General features: G+C 42.8%; 1 protein-coding gene across 3 annotated transcripts in view; it reads right to left on the minus strand.

Moving 5' to 3' along the window:
• LOC129862464 (talin-2-like) overlaps nt 1-22,130 on the minus strand; it is a 147,328-nt gene extending 125,198 nt beyond the window's left edge. For 2 of the 3 annotated variants that reach the window (XM_055934174.1, XM_055934173.1), the window contains exon 1: nt 22,016-22,127. The gene's annotated coding sequence lies outside the window, so the exon portion shown is untranslated. Of the gene's footprint in view, nt 1-22,015 lie in introns of all 3 variants that reach the window. The other variant, XM_055934175.1, reaches the window with a different exon arrangement.
• Nucleotides 22,131-22,403: the final 273 nt, after the last annotated feature.

Raw genomic sequence — 22,403 nt, forward strand, 5'->3', positions numbered from 1 at the left:
GTGCCTATTAGGGGCCGAATAAAGAAACAGGGTTGACCGTAAGAGGGCTGACGATATCGTCTTAAAACAGCCATAAATCCCCTTGTGACAGGGGGAATGGAAGCTGAACAGGGAGTGGCAATTGAATGCAAGCTTCACAGTGTTGTTTACATTTATAGCCTGTCTATCTATACTTAACAGGGTTGATGTGTTATGCTCGATCTGCTCAGTTTTCCACCACAAAACACCAGCAAATGGCCATAAAGAGTAGAACTAGTTTACACTAGGATTTGACTATTACACATTCAATGTTTCTTTGGCAAAAAATATTTGAAAAGGAATAGCTTCACCTTAATAACGAGAGTTCAGGTGACGTAACAGGGTTGACCTTAAAATGAGGGACATTTATTTATATGAATCACTAATCACGTAGATAATACTCTTCATAAATGGCTGTCAAGGGAAAAAAATAACTGGGACTTTACAATGATGAAAACCTGGAGACATTTTGGGGTTAAGTGGGTTAAAATCTCCCTAGAAGTCACAGAAGGTGCATAGAAGCACATGTCAAAATGCTGAATTTTAGCACTTTAGCCAGTCTTATTCATAAATAATATCTAATTGATTGAATTCTCCATGTCGTCTATAGTAAAGGGAACTTAATTTAATATAACAGGATTTTATATTGGTACACATTCTGTACTTAAAATATCAAAAGTGGGGGCCTCCTGGGTGGAGAGAGACTCAGTGGGTTTGCGCCCAGGCTCTGTCGCAGCCGGCTGCGACCGGGAGATCCGTGGGGTGACGCACAATTGGCCTAGCGTCGTCCGGGTTAGGGATGGTTTGGCCGGTAGGGATATCCTTGTCTCATCGCGCACCAGCGACTCCTGTGCCGGGCCGGGCACAGTGCACGCTAACCAAGGGAGCCAGGTGCACGGTGTTTCCTCCGACACATTGGTGCGGCTGGCTTCCGGGTTGGAGGCGCGCAGTGTTAAGAAGCATTGCGGCTTGGTTGGGTTGTGTTTCGGAGGACGCATGGCTTTCGACCTTCGTCTCTCCCGAGCCCGTACGGGAGTTGTAGCGATGAGACAAGATAGTAATTACTAACAATTGGATACCACGAAATTGGGGAGAAAAGGGAGTAAAATTTAAAAATATAAATAAATATCAAAAGTGCCACAAAAGGCACTCATTTCGTGGAACAACCCAGACATTGTCTTCTGGAGAAAACCCTCCAGGCAGCCTCAGTAGTTTGTGCATTGCAGGCTGTGCATGAGAAAGCAGAGGTAATGTTTATTGGTACAGTAACAGAGTAAACTGCTGTGTGAACAGGCTCTCCACAGTGACAGCTACCATACAGACACCATGTCACTATGTCCACTGAGACTGTTTTTAGCACACTGCTCTGCTGGACACAAGCATTTTCTCTGACATGGTGGATATCTACAGTGAGGCAATGGTTGGTTGCTGAATTTACCTTTTAATGCCCTGTACTTAAAGCTATATTTCTTTTCATCCTTATTATTATTTTTGTGTACATTACAATACTGTTTGTGTACATTACAATACTGTGTTATTGACTTGTTTATTGTTTACTCCATGTGTAACTCTGTGTTGTTGTTTGTTAACACTGCTATGCTTTATCTTGGCCAGGTCGCAGTTGTAAATGAGAACTTGTTCTCAACTAGCCTACCTGGTTAAATAAAGGTGAAATTAAAAAAATGAAAAAGATTGAGAGAGAGACAGAGGGAAAGAGAGAAGGGGGGGGGGTTATGTAACTAATGATTAATTCAAAGCCATGATTGAATGCATGCAGTGATGAACAAAAAAATGGAGTAATGAAATATGTCTTCCATCAAAATTATGATGAAATAGCATGATCCATCATAGTACATGACATATCCCTGTCCCCATCTCGGCTCTCAAAACCCTACAATGACAGTATGACTGCACTAAGTCAGTGTCTTACTGTAGGTATTGAAATTGAACCTTTCCTACCCATTACAGAACAGTATAATAAAGCAATAAGGTGTGGTATATGGCCAATATACCACGGCTAAGGGCTGTTCTTATGCACGACGCAACACGGAGGTCATGGACACAGCCCTTAGCAGCGGTATATTGGCCATATACCACACCTCCTCGGGCCTTATAGCTATTATGAACTGGTTACCAACGTAATTAGAGCTGTATAAATACGGGTTTTGTCATACCCGTGGTATACAGTCTGATACCACAGCTGTCAGTCAATCAGCATTCAGGGCTCGAACCACCCAGTGTATAAATGGATATAACTAAAACGTTAACTTTTTCCCCCACTACATTCATAATTTCTCATTATTGAATGCATCTGGCACCACAGTAAGTAGATCCTGTCATTGTAAATAAGATACTTCTAACAAATTGATAGACAGATAGCTTTAGTGTCTCTAGCGAACTCCTCTCTTTTCATATAGGACATGTGGAAAGAGCTCAAAGCGACGCTGTGGCTGCTTCATCCCATAAATATTGGATAGTGTAAGAGCAGATTATTACACACAAGAGGATGCACAGGAGACAGAGTGTAAGCATGGACATGATTGCAGTGGGAATTGAGGATAAAGCTATTTAATTGGGACATGTTCATGGTGCTGTGCTGGGAGGTTAAGAACACTAGAGAGGTCATCATTTCCCAGAACAGGTCTGCTGTTATGTTACACGGTGGAAAAGCACAGCTCACAGAGCTCAATACATTGTGCTGAACAGTGCATGAATGCAGTAGCTCTCTGCTTTATGATGAAAATGGTCAAAATGGTTTTGTTTTGATGATAATCAATAATGGTATTTATGGTTTAAAATGCAATAAATAATCTATAAATAACAAGTATCTACCATAGAAGTACAGTTTCTAACAAGCATGTCAAATAAATGTCACAAACAACAGCCATTGGGGAGCACCATAGAAGGCAAATAATCTACATTCTATACTGAACAAAAATATAAACCCAACATGAACATTTCTGGAATCAAAACTTTACATGTTGCGTTTATATTTTTGTTCAGTATACAATGTAGAGTAATATGATATGCAAGCTTTGTTGAACATTAGCTCTAAATAATCAATCTCTTGCTCCTACATAGGTCAGAAGACTAGAAGAGTCCCATGCTTCTGTGGATATAGGCCTACAATATACTGACAGTATAGCACAATACTGATCTTAACCTCCTTAACAGCTGTTGGGATTCTAACTCAGACCATAGTTCAGTAATGATACAGCTAATCCTACTGTACCAGAGATGCACCAAATACACAGGCAGGTATTAGAAATGAACACTCTATCCAGTTCCTCAGCTACACAACCAATTGAGAGGAGTGTGGTGTTGCTAATAGCCTATGGCTATACGGATGGAGGGGATAAGTAATAGGAGTGCTGAATTAAATAAAGACCTGCTGTGGGGACTCCGGCTCTGCTCTATCTAGGAGTCCTGTTGACACAATTAGAGACAGAAAAGCACAGAACACAAAGTACACAGAGACAAGCTGCCAACCAGCTCTTCAGTGTACTGTGACTGTCAGACCAAAGCTGCACAAAACAAGACAATGCATGCTCTTTTGTTAGAGAGGGAAGACCACACAGTGACTACAACTATGATGAAAACCAGAGCTGGAGTGGTAGCAACAAACAAGCTGAACACTCCAACGTCAGAAAAGAGAAACTATTGATAAATTATATACTATTTCACAGCAAATGTTTCAAATTGGTGGTACATTGTAACATTTTCATGATATGTGAATTCATTGCTTGTAAATATTTAAAAATGTCTCTTTCATTAGTCACCGTTACAGATGTGATTCTAGATATCATTTTCCCCAGTGGGTAACCTGAGAATCGCACTGACTTTAAAACAATGATACTGATGATATGCTGAATGCACAGGACTAAAGCAAGGCATTCACTCAACACAGCTTCTAACAGCCAAGTGCATTTCCTTCCCAAATGTAAAATAATTTGCTGTCTGCCAAAGCGGCACACGCTCCCTGTGAGGCAAGGTTCTGACGCTGTAGCCGTGAGCCAGAGCAAAGTGGCTGCCTGGCTGGCCTGGGGAAGACACAGGGCTCTGGAGAGGAGAGAGAGAGGGCTGGAGCCTGTAGGTGTCACTGGGTCAGCAACACGGTGAGCAGCACGATACAGAGGACCTTAAGTAGAGGACAGCAGTATTTTCAGTGGTGCTCTATAGACAGGAGGGTCGTCTCCTGCAGACAAATTAGATGAGATAAACTATGCAGTTCAACAACAATATAATTGTGTTGTTGGTTCATTTGTCGTTCTATTTCCATCCAATCTCTCTGCTCCACCAGCCCTTGGCCTCATCTGTTGTCCAGTGAGTCTGCCTTTAAAGTCATTGGCCAACTGCCATCATGACACACTAACAGTGGGATGATTTTCAAACTATACAGTTTAAATTTAAATTTTGCCAGTCTGATAGACAACGTCATTTAGAATAGAGAGAACTACTTTAAAATGATTCAAATCTAACTGACTTTGTCCAGGAGGTATACTGCTCTGACATATTGAGCTCTGATGTTTCATCAATACGGATCGATGAGTGGCTCGATCAGCAGTCTTAGCATCCCACTCCTATGGATCCTATGGTGTCCTGTGAGAGACTCTGCCAACACAGAGCACTACCAGCATGCTGATGTAGGAAGGGGGGCAATGCCATCAGGACCCCACAGAGCTTGCTGCTGAAATTGAGTGATTACTCAGGAAACAAGAACATGATTTGGGAGATTTTCACTAAATGTAATCCATTGAATGGTCCTTTGGAGGAAGGATAGCTGACATACAGTACCAGTCAAAAGTTTGTACACACCTACTCATTCAAGGATTTCTTTATTTGTACTATTTTCTACGTTGTATAATAATAGTGAAGACAAAACTATGAAATAACACATATGGAATCATGTATGGAATCATGTAACCCCCAAGAAGTGTTAAACAAATCAAAATATATTTTAAGTAGCCACCCTTTGCATTGATGACAGCTTTGCACACTCTTGGCATTCTCTAAACCGGCTTCATGAGGTAGTTACCTGCAATGCATTTCAATTAACAGGTGTGCCTTGTTGAAAGTTATTTTGTTTGAGCCAATCAGTTTGAGCCACCATCAGTTGTGTTGTGATAAGGTAGGGATGTTACAGAAGATAGCCAAGAAAGAGGGATGAGTGCTGCATGAGATGACCTGGCCTCCACAAGTGGGAACTCCTTCAAGACTGTTGGAAAAGCATTCCAGGTGAAGATGGTTAACAGAGAGTGTGCAAAGCTGTCATCAAGACAAAGGGCGGATACTTTGAAGAATCTCAAATATATTTAGATTGGTTTAACACTTTTTTGGTTTACAACATGATTCCAATGTGTTATTTCCTAGTTTTGGAGGTCTTCACTATTATTCTACAATGTAGAAAATAGTAAAAATAAAGACAAACCCTTGAATGGGTAGGTGTCCAAACTTTTGACTGGTACTGCATATATTTGACATTTGTATCTAAAAGCATTGAGAAATACTTGATCAAAGTTGGCATATGTATTACATTTTGGCCTTACCCAGGCCTACAGTAATATACTCCACAGGCATTTCAAACTTCTAGGGTGGGAGCTCTGCTACTTTTAGAGTTATTGACCATTTTATACAGAGAAATTGTCATAGTAGGCAATGTAACCAATAACAGACCTCCTTTTACTCGCATCATTGCCCCCGTCTGCAAATCACCAGCAGAGGGCAACAATTTTGAGTCCATTTTCACATTCACTCGCTTGGGAATGCTTACAAATTGGATCATAACTCTAACAGTAGCAGAGATCCCACTCTGGAACACTGATATAACTGTAAAGTATATTATGTTCAACAATATAAAGAAAAAAATAACCAAATAACATTTGTTTATATTTGTCAATATTTATGAATAAATAAAACAATTAAAACAGATGTTGATATCAAAATACAACTCATATTACAAAGCAAGCAGCAAAGCCTCATATTACACCAAATTTTGTGAAAAATTTTTCCCACTCAATTCTCCCTGTAGGGGAGCAGAACTCACGGTCACATTGGCCCAATCACACACACACTGTGCTTCAACAGCATAGCACAAATATGGCCCATGTGTAACGAAGACTCCTATAACTGATTTAGTGTAAACATGAGTCAAATATAATCCTTATCCTTACGTAGATAATACAAGTATTAGAGGGGTTGACCAGTAGGCCATGAGTTTTGTCCACTATACTTAAAGAACAGAACGCCCAGGCAGGTCACAACAAGTTGACCTTAATTCACAGGGAACAAACAGTCATTACGGGATGCAAAGTGTGCCAGGTACCTTGCTCTGTTCTATGGATTGCAAAGTACTGTCCTTTAGACATCATGCTTAGACATCATTTTTGTCACAGATCTATGATGGCACTTCGCTTCGCTCCACAGGTAATATTACATTTCATTACATTTCATTACAGTACAACGGTTTGATTTGTTTGATCTGAGCAATTTTTCTTAGCTAGCTACATAGCCGTCTTTGTATCAAAGATAATTGTGTAGTTTAGAGAAATTATCAAGGTTAGCTAGCCAGCTATTTTCGTCCTAACGTAGTCAACACTGCTAGCTAGTTACTTCTACCGAATAGCAGCACTGTAGAAACTATTACATTACAACGGAATGACTTAGTGTAGTGTTAGCTAGCTACATAGTTGTCTTTGCTGTCTTTGTATCTAAGATAATTGTGTAGTTTAGAGTAATTATCGAGGTTAGCTAGCCAGCTATTTTCGTCCGCCGCGCCACCGTTCTCCTACTAAGTCAGCAACTGCTAGCTAGCTAGTCAACTTCTACCGACTAGCAGCACTGTAGAAACTAATAATACATTACAACGGAACGATTTGATTAGTGTAGCGTTAGCTAGCTACATAGTTGTCTTTGCTGTCTTTGTATCTAAGATAATTGTGTAGTTTAGAGTAATTATCGAGGTTAGCTAGCCAGCTATTTTCGTCGCCGCGCCACCGTTCTCCTATCTAGTCAACAACTGCTAGCTAGCTAGTCAACTTCTACCGAGTAGCAGCACTGTAGAAACTAATAATACATTACAACGGAACGATTTGATTAGTGTAGTGTTAGCTAGATACATAGTTATCGTTGCTGTCTTTGTATCTAAGATAATTGTGTAGTTTAGAGTAATTATCGAGGTTATCGAGGTTACCTAGCCAGTTACACTTTCAAACAAAGTCAACAACGCAGCCACTGCTAGCTAGCCTACTTCACCAGCCAGCAGTACTGTATCATTTTAATCAATAAGATTTTTGCAACGTAAGCTTAACTTTCTGAACATTCGAGACGTGTAGTCCACTTGTCATTCCAATCTCCTTTGCATTAGCGTAGCCTCTTCTGTAGCCTGTCAACTATGTGTCTGTCTATCCCTGTTCTCTCCTCTCTGCACAGACCATACAAATGCTTCACACCGCGTGGCCGCTGCCACTCTAACCTGGTGGTCCCAGCGCGCATGACCCACGTGGAGTTCGAGGTCTCCGGCAGCCTCTGGAACTGCCGATCTGCGGCCAACAAGGCAGAGTTCATCTCAGCCTATGCTTCCCTCCAGTCCCTCGACTTCTTGGCACTGACGGAAACATGGATTACCACAGATAACACTGCTACTCCTACTACTCTCTCCTCGTCTGCCCACGTGTTCTCGCACACCCCGAGAGCTTCTGGTCAGCGGGGTGGTGGCACTGGGATCCTCATCTCTCCCAAGTGGACATTCTTTCTTTCTCCCCTGACCCATCTGTCTATCGCCTCCTTTGAATTCCATGCTGTCACAGTTACCAGCCCTTTCAAGCTTAACATCCTTATCATTTATCGCCCTCCAGGTTCCCTTGGAGAGTTCATCAATGAGCTTGACGCCTTGATAAGTTCCTTTCCTGAGGATGGCTCACCTCTCACAGTTCTGGGTGACTTTAACCTCCCCACGTCTACCTTTGACTCATTCCTCTCTGCCGCCTCCTTTCCACTCCTCTCCTCTTTTGACCTCACCCTCTCACCTTCCCCCCCTACTCACAAGGCAGGCAATACGCTTGACCTCATCTTTACTAGATGCTGTTCTTCCACTAATCTCATTGCAACTCCCCTCCAAGTCTCCGACCACTACCTTGTATCCTTTTCCCTCTCGCTCTCATCCAACACTTCCCACTCTGCCCCTACTCGGATGGTATCGCGCCGTCCCAACCTTCGCTCTCTCTCCCCCGCTACTCTCTCCTCTTCCATCCTATCATCTCTTCCCTCTGCTCAAACCTTTTCCAACCTATCTCCTGATTCTGCCTCCTTAACCCTCCTCTCCTCCCTTTCTGCATCCTTTGACTCTCTATGTCCCCTATCCTCCAGGCCGGCTCGGTCCTCCCCTCCTGCTCCGTGGCTCGACGACTCATTGCGAGCTCACAGAACAGGGGTCCGGGCAGCCGAGCGGAAATGAAGGAAAACTCGCCTCCCTGCGGACCTGGCATCCTTTCACTCCCTCCTCTCTACATTTTCCTCTTTTGTCTCTGCTGCTAAAGCCACTTTCTACCACTCTAAATTCCAAGCATCTGCCTCTAACCCTAGGAAGCTCTTTGCCACCTTCTCCTCCCTCCCGAATCCTCCTCCCCCTCCCCCTCTGCGGATGATTTCGTCAACCATTTTGAAAAGAAGGTCGACGACATCCGATCCTCACCGCTGGTTCTGCTCACACTGCCCTACCCTGTGCTTTGACCTCTTTCTCCCCTCTCTCTCCAGATGGAATCTCGCGTCTTGTGACGGCCGGCCGCCCAACAACCTGCCCGTTTGACCCTATCCCCTCCTCTCCAGACCATTTCCGGAGACCTTCTCCCTTACCTCACCTCGCTCATCAACTCATCCTTGACCGCTGGCTACGCCCCTTCCGTCTTCAAGAGAGCGAGAGTTGCACACCTTCTGAAAAAAACTACACTCGATCCCTCCGATGTCAACAACTACAGACCAGTATCCCTTCTTTCTTTTCTCTCCAAAACTCTTGAACGTGCCGTCCTTGGCCAGCTCTCCTGCTATCTCTCTCCGAATGACCTTCTTGATCCAAATCAGTCAGGTTTCAAGACTAGTCATTCAACTGAGACTGCTCTTCTCTGTGTCATGGAGGCGCTCCGCACTGCTAAAGCTAACTCTCTCTCCTCTGCTCTCATCCTTCTAGACCTATCGGCTGCCTTTGATACTGTGAACCATCAGATCCTCCTCTCCACCCTCTCCGAGTTGGGCATCTCCGGCGCGGCCCGCGCTTGGATTGCGTCCTACCTGACAGGTCGCTCCTACCAGGTGGCGTGGCGAGAATCTGTCTCCGCACCACGTGCTCTCACCACTGGTGTCCCCCAGGGCTCTGTTCTAGGCCCTCTCCTATTCTCACTATACACCAAGTCACTTGGCTCTGTCATATCCTCACATGGTCTCTCCTATCATTGCTATGCAGACGACACACAATTAATCTTCTCCTTTCCCCCTTCTGATAACCAGGTGGCGAATCGCATCTCTGCATGTCTGGCAGACATATCAGTGTGGAGGACAGATCACCACCTCAAGCTGAACCTTGGCAAGACGGAGCTGCTCTTCCTCCCGGGGAAGGACTGCCCGTTCCATGATCTCGCCATCACGGTTGACAACTCCATTGTGTCCTCCTCCCAGAGTGCTAAGAACCTTGGCGTGATCCTGGACAACACCCTGTCGTTCTCAACTAACATCAAGGCGGTGACCCGTTCCTGTAGGTTCATGCTCTACAACATTCGCAGAGTACGACCCTGCCTCACACAGGAAGCGGCGCAGGTCCTAATCCAGGCACTTGTCATCTCCCGTCTGGATTACTGCAACTCGCTGTTGGCTGGGCTCCCTGCCTGTGCCATTAAACCCCTACAACTCATCCAGAACGCCGCAGCCCGTCTGGTGTTCAACCTTCCCAAGTTCTCTCACAACACCCCGCTCCTCCGCTCTCTCCACTGGCTTCCAGTTGAAGCTCGCATCCGCTACAAGACCATGGTGCTTGCCTACGGAGCTGTGAGGGGAACGGCACCTCCGTACCTTCAGGCTCTGATCAGGCCCTACACCCAAACAAGGGCACTGCGTTCATCCACCTCTGGCCTGCTCGCCTCCCTACCTCTGAGGAAGTACAGTTCCCGCTCAGCCCAGTCAAAACTGTTCACTGCTCTGGCATCCCAATGGTGGAACAAACTCCCTCACGATGCCAGGTCAGCGGAGTCAATCACCACCTTCCGGAGACACCTGAAACCCCACCTCTTTAAGGAATACCTAGGATAGGATAAAGTAATCCTTCTAACCCCCCCCCCCCCCCCCTTAAAAGATTTAGATGCACTATTGTAAAGTGGTTGTTCCACTGGATATCATAAGGTGAATGCACCAATTTGTAAGTAGCTCTGGATAAGAGCGTCTGCTAAATGACTTAAATGTAAATGCCCTGGTAACTGTGTATGTTAGGTGAACAGTGTGTCAGTGCAGTAGGTCAGTATGTGCTCTGGTTAGTGGCTCTATAACTGACCACATTGATTCTGTGGCCAGATACGCAATAGTACTCAGTCAAATCGTTAGTGGTGGAAACAAGCATATAAAACCCTGAGGAGCATCAGTTGAACTTTTCAACTTTCATCCTTTTCACATGCAGCTGAATAGAAGACATCTCATGATCCTTACCACAGATAATACATTTCCCTGTAGGGGAGCAGAACAAAGTCCAAAATCATTCCTTTCCTTTTCTATACAACAGATATGTTGATCAAGTTTTTCCCCATGAGAAACTCTCTATAAGAAGTATTGCCTCTATCTAGCAACAATCAGAATATTTATAAACAAACACACACATTAACAGCATGTTAATAATTATCCCTCTGACCTCAGGTTGATAAAAAAAAATAAAAAATTATAAACTGGGTGGTTCGAGCCCTGAATGCTGATTGGCTGAAAGCCGTGGTATATCAGACTGTATATCACGGGTATGACAAAACATTTATTTTTACTGCTCTAATTACGTTGGTAACCAGTTTTTAATAGCAATAAGGCACCTCAGGGGTTTGTGGTATATGGCCAATATACCACGGCTAAGGGCTGTGTCCTAGTACTCCGCCGTGCAGAAGAACAGCACTTAGCCCTGGTATATTTGCCATATACCACACACCCCCATTGCTAAAATACATACCAATGATGACTGCATACAATACCATGCATAATTACTGTCAAAACCTAGTTTAAATGAAATGACAGTTTGCAATATTCAATTCTATAAAATATATAATTCTTGAGGAATTAACCATACTGAAGAAATGCTTATCAGAAAGTAATTCACTCAGTTCCCAACCATCCTCCAAGGCCGAATAGAAACTTAACAAGAATAAAGCTTTTCCATTTTCAATATTAAATTGTACCTTTCATATTGGAAGCTCACCTCAAGATACTGTACATACTCAAAGAGAGAACACATTTGCGAGAACACAAACATGGAAACTAACTCAAACAGGGCGTTTGAGGGAACATATCCAAATGTTGTCACATTGGCCGCTGGCTCAGACAGGCACCCTGTTTGACCCATAGATGAGCCGCAGCATGGCACATACCAGTGCCCGGACCTAAGCCCTACCACACTGGAGTCAGTCTACTGACCTACTTGTCATATGTCTGCCATGGCGGAGTCTACCACAGCTCCAATTACTACTGCCACTGATATACATACAGATGATAACATGTTTCATAACCATCATCTAAAACGGCTTCTTCTTCATTGTCATGCCACTCAAAAATATCTCTAGAATAATCCGAAGAGAAAGGACCCAGTCTTTCTTGAAATGCGGAGCCACATCAAAATATTTTCAAAAAATGTAATCTGTGCAAATATGATATGATTATTTGACCATTTAAAAAAACTAAAACTTAATACAACCACACATGTGGATAAAATGCATTTAGAAACCAGAGGATAACACACACAAAAGTGTAGATACTTTTTTCCATTGTGGTTCTTGTTAACAAAATACGTAATGCATAAATGAACAACAAATTAAAGATGGAAGAAAGGAGTTAAGGCAGTTAGGAGAAGTCAGTATTTTATTATTATTACTTTTTTCACCTTTATTTAACCAGGTAGGCTAGTTGAGAACAAGTTGTCATTTACAACTGCGACCTGGCCAAGATAAAACAAAGCAGTGCGACACAAACAACAGAGTTACACATGGAATAAACAAACATACAGTCAATGACACATAGAGAAAAAAAGTCTACATACAGTGGGTGCAAATGAGGTAAGATAAGGGAGGTAAGGCAATAAATAGGCCAGTGGCAAAATAATTACAACTTAGCAAATTAACACCGGAGTGATAGATGTGCAGAAGATGAATGTGGAAGTAGAGATACTGGGGTGCAAAGGGGAAAAAAAAAAAAACAGTATGGGGATGAGGTAGTTGGATGGGCTATTTACAGATGGGCTATAAGCTGCTTTGACAGCTGGTGTTTAAAGTTAGTGAGGGAGATATGAGTCTCCAGCTTCAGTGATTTTTGCAATTAATTCCAGTCATTGGCTGCAGAGAACTGGAAGGACAGGCGGCCAAAGGAAGAATTGGCTTTGGGAGTGACCAGTGAAATAAACCTGCTGGAGCGCATGCTACGGGTGGGTGCTGCTATGGTGACCAGTGAGCTGAGATAAGGCGGGGCTTTACCTAGCAAAGACTTATAGGTGATGGCTTGAGTATGGCTTGAGCGGAGGGCGCATCAATGGTACAGTACAGCCAGGGAGAAAGTCAGTCTATCAGACAGGCCAAGAGCATTACATCAGGGCACATTGCCTTGTCTGACGCTCCCAGTTCCCCCATAGCAGCCGCTCCTCCGTAGGTAGCTGATCCTCCATTGCCGACAGCGTAGCACCCACCTGAGTGATGCTTCCGCTGTAGTAAAGTGCCAGAAAATCAACCACACATCAGCAGTGTTCAGAAACAGTCCCTCGTCTCTCTAACATTTCAGACTCCGGTAGCAAGATGTTGTGTTCCTTTTGACTGTAGCTATATTTTTGCATCATCAATAATATCTAAGTAAGAGTGAAAGTGGATTGCTCAGCTGTTGTGTAGAGCGAGTTAGTGACCTCTTAATCACAGGAACATTCTTTCTACTGTACTTGTCCTTTAACTCTGTAAAAGACCAGGACTTCCCCTGGAAAAGCTCTGACAATGCGAGAGAGCAAGTGAGGGAAGTGATTCTGGAAAATGTGTATATGAGGACTGAGGAGGGAAGTATTCCAACAATGAGCCCCACTCAGTTCATTCCTCCCAGGAAACAAGGTGAGTTCACTTACTTCATTCCAGTCAACATACATAGATCATACCAGAAAATGCCATAGAAAAGTCACATGGCATTATGCACCATAATCGAAATCTAGTGGACAGAACAATATTGAACCAAAGAAACATTCACTGTCTCTCACTGTCTAAGTATAATAATGTATTTTAACCTGAACACACCCCCCCCCCAACAACCACCCAAGCCAACATCCACACAGACCATGTTAACTTAATAAAAAAAACATAAACATACTCTCCACATCCAATCCTTTCACTGCCACTGGATCAACGGGATAGTTCATAGTACCCATTGTTAGTCATTGCTAAACCCACCCACCATGCTAGAAATACATATTGTTGAACCCAAGAAGAAGAAAACAAGATAGCTACCTTGTGTTCCTTAAAAAACAGGCAAGCCCTATAGAGTCTGATATGCTGTGACCATACAGAGAGCAGTAAGCAGCACATCTATTTCAGTGGAAAACAGAGAACACAAAGGCAGGGTTAGAGCTACAGTAACACAGTATAGCACAGGGTGTGTTGCAGTTTCCAACTCCCACACACTCTCTGATGACTCCAAAACCCTCATTCCCCAATCCCTTACTTCCCAATGGCTAAACATTTCCTGGGGAATTCCATCCAGGAATGCTATGTTAGTGACGGAGCAACTGCAACAGCTGGGAGGAAGACTACTTTCTAACGGATGACAGGGAAACATAGGCCTCCTCTCACACACTGTAAACAGCAGCTTGTCCTCTTCACTGGCACTGTGCAGTAGATCAAGAATGACTGACTGTTTCTAATGAACCTTTGACTGAGTGACCTTTGTCACGATGATTTTTATTTTTTGACAGCTTTTTTCACAGATCTACAGATTATTTTTGCAAAAAAAAAAAAAACTCTCCTATCGATGTCTAAGCACATTAGTCTTGTCCCACATATTTCTCCTCAAACTGACATATGTTTGACTGATGGGATCCTGTTCTTCCTCTATGACCCAGAAATAGCCAATGAGAATCAGAATGGCTCTGCTGGAGCAGAGGCCTCCTTTAAGGAAGTAAACACAGGGGGAATTAATTGGATTTATTAAAGCATTTTGATCATGAGTTATGAAGAGAGGGTAGCATAGTTCATTACACTGTCATTAGCACCTGTTTATCTAAAACACATGCCACAAAATGCATTAATTTGCCAAAATTAAAATGTAAAGACAATATTTCTCTTGCATGGATCACTGTGCCGTTTCCTATGACATTTTTGCAGAGTCCCAAATGGGATCTCAAGTACTAGTAATTCCACAAAATACAATAAACTTACAAGTTGAATAATTTACACAGGAGGGCAATTTTGCATGAATTGGAGCTTGCTTAACAAGGACCTTAATAGCTTCCCGTAATCCAGAGTAATTTTCATAGGCTGTGTTTATACAGGCAGCCCAATTCTGATTTTTTTCCACTTATTGGTCTTTTGATAATCATCAGAATTGGGCTGCATGTGTAAACACAGTCGTAATGGCCTCTTAAATGGGTTGCTTCTGATCAGGCAAAGTCAATGTAAACCATTAACGAGCGAGCTGAAGTTTAATTACTCCAGCTAGATGACGATACAGATGGGGAAATGACAATAAGAGGTAAACATATACTGTAATAAGCCATACTGTCTGACCTGATATCAGGTTTCAGTGTGTATTGACTGTACTGAGTTTATGTTGAATATAATCTGATACTGCACACATGACAGAGACAGGATGACTTCACTTGTTAATTGTCTAAGCCAGGTAATCTACTGTACTACTGTAGGTAGGCCTATATCTTGCATATTGTGACGACTACATCAACAACTGATAGAATATGGTGAAAGCCATCCAGTAGTAAAGAACATTGAGTTTCTACCTGTGAGCCACCCACATGGATCTGACTACCTAACTCTGTTGGAAGGATCCAGAAATATGCTGTGTACCTTAGCCAGTTTTAAAAGTGGTACAGTGCTGCTGATATTGTAACCTCTGGTCATCCTGCAGATGTAACCACTGAATCGGAAGCTGCTAAATTCCCCTCTGTGTTTTCCATGAGGTGATGGTAGATGAACTGTATAGGATTTGATCAGTTGCCGTTGGCAAGTGCATGCTCCATCTGAACTTTCAACACTTGTGGTAATGTGAGCTAATTATAACTGGGTACATGACAGACTGATGGAGCACAGATGCTCTGTACTGCAGGATCATGGGGAGAACCCACTCTAGCTCTGAACATGGACTGGCCAAAGGTTAACACTGGAACAGTTCAGTATGAACGCATATCACCTGAACACTGTTGACATTCGCTTGCCTTTACTATCCTGTTCTTCAAACAGTATATGACATTCAGATATCATTACTTTAAGTCCCACAGTGCATTTTAAGTCTGATTTTGGCACACAGTCTCTAGTGCAGGGTGCCCCAACTGGCAGAAGTATTTGATACACTGCCTATTTTGCAGGTTTTCCTACTTACAAAGCATGTAGAGGTCTGCAATTTTGATCCAGAAATCAAAAAAATCAAAAATCCAGAAAATCACATTGTATGATTTTTAAGTAATTAATTTGCATTTTATTGCATGACATAAGTATTTGATCACCTACCAACCAGTAAGAATTCCAGCTCTCACAGACCTGTTCGTTTTTCTTTAAGAAGCCCTCCTGTTCTCCATTCATTACCTGTATTAACTGCACCTGTTTGAACTTGTTACCTGTATAAAAGACACCTGTCCACACACTCAATCAAACAGACTCTAACCTCGTCACAATGGCCATTGTAGAATAATAGTGAAGATATTAAAACTATGAAATAACACATATAGACTCAACAAAACAAAATATATTTATATTTGAGATTATTCAAAGTAGCCACCCTTTGCCTTGATGACAGCTTTGCACAAATACTGTGGGGTCTTGTTTCGGAGGACGCCTGGCTCTCGACCTTCACCTTTCCCGAGTCCGTACTGGAGTTGCAGCGATAGGACAAGACTGTAACTACCAATTGGATATCACGAAATTTGGGATAAAAAGTTGTAAAAAAAAAAAAATGAAGCTCTGAAAGAGTTTGATAGGGCAATATGGGCAATTCCACGATAACAGATTGACACTGAGACTCACTTTTTGATTTAAAAACCATTGCCAACCAAAAAACTGTATAAACCATACACCTATATGCAGAAGTCTACTTTTAACAATTGCCACTGAACATTTTCCTGAAACACATCTACTTGAGGAACATTGCAGATGCAAAGGTAACAAAATGACAGTAAAATCTTGATCAGTTTTTTATGTGACCACATTCTCCAAAAACTCTTAAATATCTACTCCGCATTCAGATTCAAAGTTGTCTGCAGAAAGATGTTTGAAAAATATATTTTGGTTATTGAACTACAGTAAGTGAAGTGGCTCAACACCCAGTAACAGAATGATGGTAACATAATGACATCATGGGTCAATGATCTGTACTATACAGAAATGCATGGTTATGAATGTCATTCTCTTCATGGTGATGTATCCTGAATAGGTAGACAAAAAGGTAGAAAAATGCAATATTCTCCTTTGCATGTTTGTATATTATTCCACACACTGGCTATTATTCTAATGAGCTCAGCCCCCTAACAAGAGCCAATTTGGTTGGTCCAGATAGGACAAAATCGGTATCAATTATCGACATCCATTTTTCACAAGTTTTAACATCACAGTACAGCACAGTACAGTACAAGTCTAGCACAGTACAGTACAGCTCAGTAAAGTGCAGTAAAAAAAGAGTAGAAAAGAGTACACCGGCGCTGATGCTCGTCAGATGTGGCACGGCTTGCATTACGGACTACAAAGGGAAACACAACAGCGAGCTGCCCAGTGACAGGAACCTACCAGATGAGCTAAATGCCTTATATGCTCGCTTCGAGGCAAGCAACACTGAAGCATGCATGAGAGCACCAGCTGTTCCGGGCGACTGTGTGATCACGCTTTCCGGAGCCGATGTGAGCGAGACCTTTAAAACAGGTCAACATTCACAAGGTCGTGGGTTTCAAGCAGACCACCATAGGTCCTGTGCCCAAGAAAGTGAAAGTAACCTGCCTAAATGACTACCACCCCGTAGCACGCACGTTGGTAGCCATTAAGGCTTTGAAAGACTGGTCATGACTCACTCCAATTCACATACCGCCCCAACAGATCCACAGATGACGCAATCTCAATCACACTCCACATTGCCCTTTCCCACCTGGACAAAAGAAACACCTGTGAGAATGGTGTTCATTAACTACGGCTCAGCGTTCAACAGCATAGTACTCACTAAGCTAAGGACCCTGGGACTAAACACCTCCCTCTGCAACTGGACTTCCTGACAGGCTGCCCCAAGGTGGTAAGGGTAGGCAACAACACATCTGCCACAATGATCCGCAACACTGGTGCCTCTCATGGGTGTGTGCTTATTCCCCTCCTGTACTCCCTGTTTACCCACGACTGCGTGGCCAAGCACGACTCCAACACCATCATTAAGTTTGCCGACGACACAACAGTGGTAGGCCTGATCACCGACAATGAAGAAACAGCCTATAGGGAGGTGGTCAGAAACCTGGCAGTGTGGTGCCAGGACAACAACCTCTCCCTTAATGTTAACAAGACAAAGGAGCTGATTGTGGACTACAGGAAAAGGAGATCCGAATAGGCCCCCATTAACATCGACAGGGCTGTAGTGGAGCAGGTCGAGAGATTCAAGTTCCTTGGTGCCCACGTCACCAATGACACTATCATGATCCAAACACACCAAGACAGTCGTGAAGAGGACACAACAACTCCTTTTCCCCTCAGGAGACTGAAAGGATTTGGCATGGATCCTCAGATCCTCAAAAGGTTCTACAGCTCCACCATCGAGAGCATCCTGACTGGTTGCATCACCGCCTGGTATGGCAACTGCTCGGCATCTGACTAAGGTGCTAGAGGGTAGTGCGTATGGCCCAGTACATCAATGGGTCCGAACTTCCTGCCATCCAGGACCAATATACTAGGCGGTGTCAGAGGAAGGCCACAGAATTTGTTAAAGGCTCCAGTCACCAAAGTATAGACTGTTCTCTCTGTTACAGAACGGCAAGAGGTACTGGAGTGTCAAGCCAGCAGCACACCACCCTGTATACCACTGCTGGCTTGCTTCTGAAGCTAAGCAGGGTTGGTCCTGGTCAGTCCCTGGATGGGAGACCAGACACTGCTGGAAGTGGTGTTGGAGGGCCAGTAGGAGGCACTCTTTCCTCTGGTCTAAAAAATATCCCAATGCCCCAGGGCAGTGATTGGGGACACTGCCCTGTGTAGGGTGCCGTCTTTTGGATGGGACGTTAAACGGGTGTCCTGACTCTCTGAGGTCAGTAAAGATTCCATGGCACTTATCGTAAGAGTAGGGGTGTTAACTCCGGTGTCCTGACTAAATTCCCAATTTGGCCCTCAAACCATCACGGTCACCTAATAATCCCCAGTTTACAATTGGCTCTTTCATCCCCCTCCTCTCCCCTGTTACTATTCCCCAGGTTGTTGCTGTAAATGAGAACATGTTCTCAGTCAACTTACCTGGTAAAATAATGGAAAAATTAAAAAGTCTAGGTCCAAAAGGCTCCTTAACAGCTTCTACCCCACAGCCACAAGACTGCCGAACAATTAACAAAATGGCCACCCGGTATCACGACTTCAGCCGAAGTTGGCTCCCCTGCCTGTGGTGGCGGTGCTCGGCGGTCGTCGTCACTGGCCTACTAGCCGCCACCGATCCCTTTTTCGTTGTCTGTTTGTTTTGTCTTATTAGTTGCACCTGTGTCTGTTTGTGTGCTTGATGGGCTTCCTTATTTAAAGTACGTTTACCCGCCCTTGTTTTGTGCGGGATTATTCTTGTGTTACGTGTGTGCGTTATTTAGGTGTGTTCGTGTTCTAGACCTTGTACCCTGTGTTTTGGATGGTCCATTTATTTCCGCGCCCTGTGTTTTGGACTTGCTTTTGTGCCGTATTAAAGTGCACTTTTCCCTGTGGAACTCTCTGCGCCTGATTCTTCCTCACACACCTAGTCCCGCGTGACACCCGGACTATTTACATTTTGTTTTTACACTACTGCTTCTCGCTGTTTATTATCTATGCATAGTCACTTTACCCCTACCTATATGTAAAAATGAACTTGACTAACCTGTACCCCCACATATTGACTCGCTACCGGTACCCCCTGTATACAGCCTTGTTGTTATTTTATTCTGTTACTTTTTATTTTATGTTTTACTTTATTTAGTAAATATTTTCTTAACTCTATTTCTTGAACTGCATTGTTGGTTAAGTGTTTGTAAGTAAGCATTTCACACTAAGGGCTACACCTGTTGTATTTGGCACGTGACAAATAAAATGTGATTTGATTTACAGTATAGTGGAGTAGAGTATAGTTCAGTACAGCACAAAAAGTAGAGTATAGCAGAGCACATTAGAGTAAAGAAAAAAAGTAGAGATAGTTCAGTACAGAAGAGCACAGTAGTGTCCAGTAGAGTATATTACAGTATACTGCCTACTAATGTGTGCTCTACTGTACTTCTACTGACCTTTACTTTTGACTGTATTCTACTGTGCTCAACTGCAACTCTGGTTTGCGACTACTATGATTTCCCATTGTGGCCAATTCAATTGCAGTAATTCTGTTACTTATTTTTCAGTCAATCTGTTACCGATTTGGTAACATAGTGATTATGAATTATAAAGTGAATAATACGCATCAAACAAAATTGTTATCAGTAAAAACATGATCTAATTGATAGGTCTATGAACTTTCATAGACCTATCAAAATTTGAAAACACTTTAAAGATATGTGGGGTTTTGGTAACAGAATGACAAGACATTAAGCAATATCTCTTAAAATTATAGAAAGTAGAATAATTTCTGCAACACTAAATATAAATGATAAATATATATTTTTTAAGAACCCTTTTCTATCTGTGTGACCAGCAATCAAAGCATTTGCTTATTCCTAATCTTTAGGGTGGAAAATGGATGAAAAACATATCTATGCCTTTATTTCCTAAAAATATAGGTTAGCTTTCATTTCACACAAAATTTGATATCCTCATATAAACTTTATTCAACTTGCCATCTGATTGGCTGAGTCGAAATCTTGCCATTACACATAAGCAATCCTTTCAGATCTACAGGAGTGCCTCGGGGGTAAGGGGTCAATTTGGAATTCAGCATGTCAGATGGGGTCCATGCTGTTCAGGTCCTTGGGACGTCCCTACCGCCATTAAAGTTGAACTTTCAAATGGTTAAGGTAAGGGTTAAGGTTAGGGAAGGGTTAAGGATGTCCCAAGGATACCAGTTAGCACAAAACTTGTCACATGACTCAAATTAATGGTCCACATATAGGCTACCTAACAAGTAAGCTTGCTGTGGAGCAGAATGCCTTAGGCATATCGACTATTAAGCAGTGTGTCTATTGACAAAAGCTGACCACAAGATCACACTTTAAATTTAAATGTATTTGATGTCTGACCAAGTTATGCATATGCATGACCAAGTTGTCTCGAATACCATGTCATGATATTTGGCGCATGCTATTGTGTGTCCTCTTACCACTCCAAATGGTTTGGTCTAGAAAAATATAAATACGACCTTAAGACTGGTACATTTGGACCGCTATTATGACCATATCTTGGGATGCGCCTTTGGACACCTGCTACTACGATGTCTTTAAAATACAGTGCAGCTGTATTACCATGGAGTGCCAATGGCGATGGTTGAAGGACTCTAACTCGTAGCCTTCTGTGACCAAATCTGGACCCAACTCGGGTCTGTAACTACATGAACAAGGCAGGAGTAGCAGGAATCGCAAACGGTTTGCTGCTTCCAACATGCACTCAGCATCATAGGCTTATAATGTAAGCTATTGGCTTATGTAGGGCAATGAGGGGGAGGGAGGCTCGGCGTTTATAGTTATCATGCAATGTAACTACACGTAGGCTAAAGTAAAACACCCAACATTTACATTTTTTCCCGGTTCTCATATTAATCAATGATGCTCTAAATAGCCCATGGACAGCATATATTAGGTTACAGCTCAATCTCATCATATGGGAAATGGTTGTCTTGATGTACTGTAGGCTAGCAGTAGAGTACTGGTGGGGTAACGTCAGTGGCTTGAAATTTTCGTTTAGGCTACAGTCGCCTAATTCTATTAGTTTTGGGAACATGACCGTGGCTTGATAGGTTTAGGACATACCATTAAAATATGACTGCAAATTCACCCTTTAGTGATGACAGCAGTGACTGTGGAATCTACAATGTACCCTACATAATATCAAACGGTCAATAGGGGATTGCCTCACAAGTTCGCACATCCTTCTGATAACGGACTGAATATTTCTCATTAGCAAGATGAGGTTCTGGAAACTATAGTCCAAATATTTACTCAAGAAAGGCAGTTATGTTTAATTAAGTAATACGATTGTCCCATATTAAATAGCCTACGTGTTTGCAGGTGTAATGAAATCAACCATCATTCAATTATGGGCAAACGACATATGAAATTAACACACTAGCCTAAGTGAAAACAAGTGAATACATACTAGCCCAATAAAAGATACAAGATACAAAGATACATACTAACCTAAAACATCAGTGTTATAAACACGTTGGAACGATAAAAAAGCTTAAATCCTACCTGAAATATGTCAATCGTTAGTGCATGAGGGCTGAAGTGGATGTACACACAGTCCCAGTGTAAGCAGCAGCCGTCCTGCCTCCACGGTATTAAGCCCCTCCTAGTTTGTAGAATCGTAAACGACCGAAGAGAAAAATTGACAGATTTCTGTGCGCAGAAAAGAGGAAGCGCGTCACACACTCGCACGCAACACATTTCCAGCCTGTCTTTTCAATACAGTAGGCTGACATTAATGCAGTATATGTAGATCTATAGCCCTATATACCAAAGAACTTGGCGCATATTCAGTAGCACTAATTATACAGCAATAACTTCGTGTGTGTGTGTGTGTGTGTGTGAGGGAGGGAGGGAGGGAGACAGAAATTCCAAAAGCCTACAGGGAGGAGGC

Source organism: Salvelinus fontinalis, chromosome 9, assembly GCF_029448725.1.
Source record: "Salvelinus fontinalis isolate EN_2023a chromosome 9, ASM2944872v1, whole genome shotgun sequence".
In the NCBI taxonomy this organism is placed as follows: Eukaryota; Metazoa; Chordata; class Actinopteri; order Salmoniformes; family Salmonidae; genus Salvelinus; species Salvelinus fontinalis.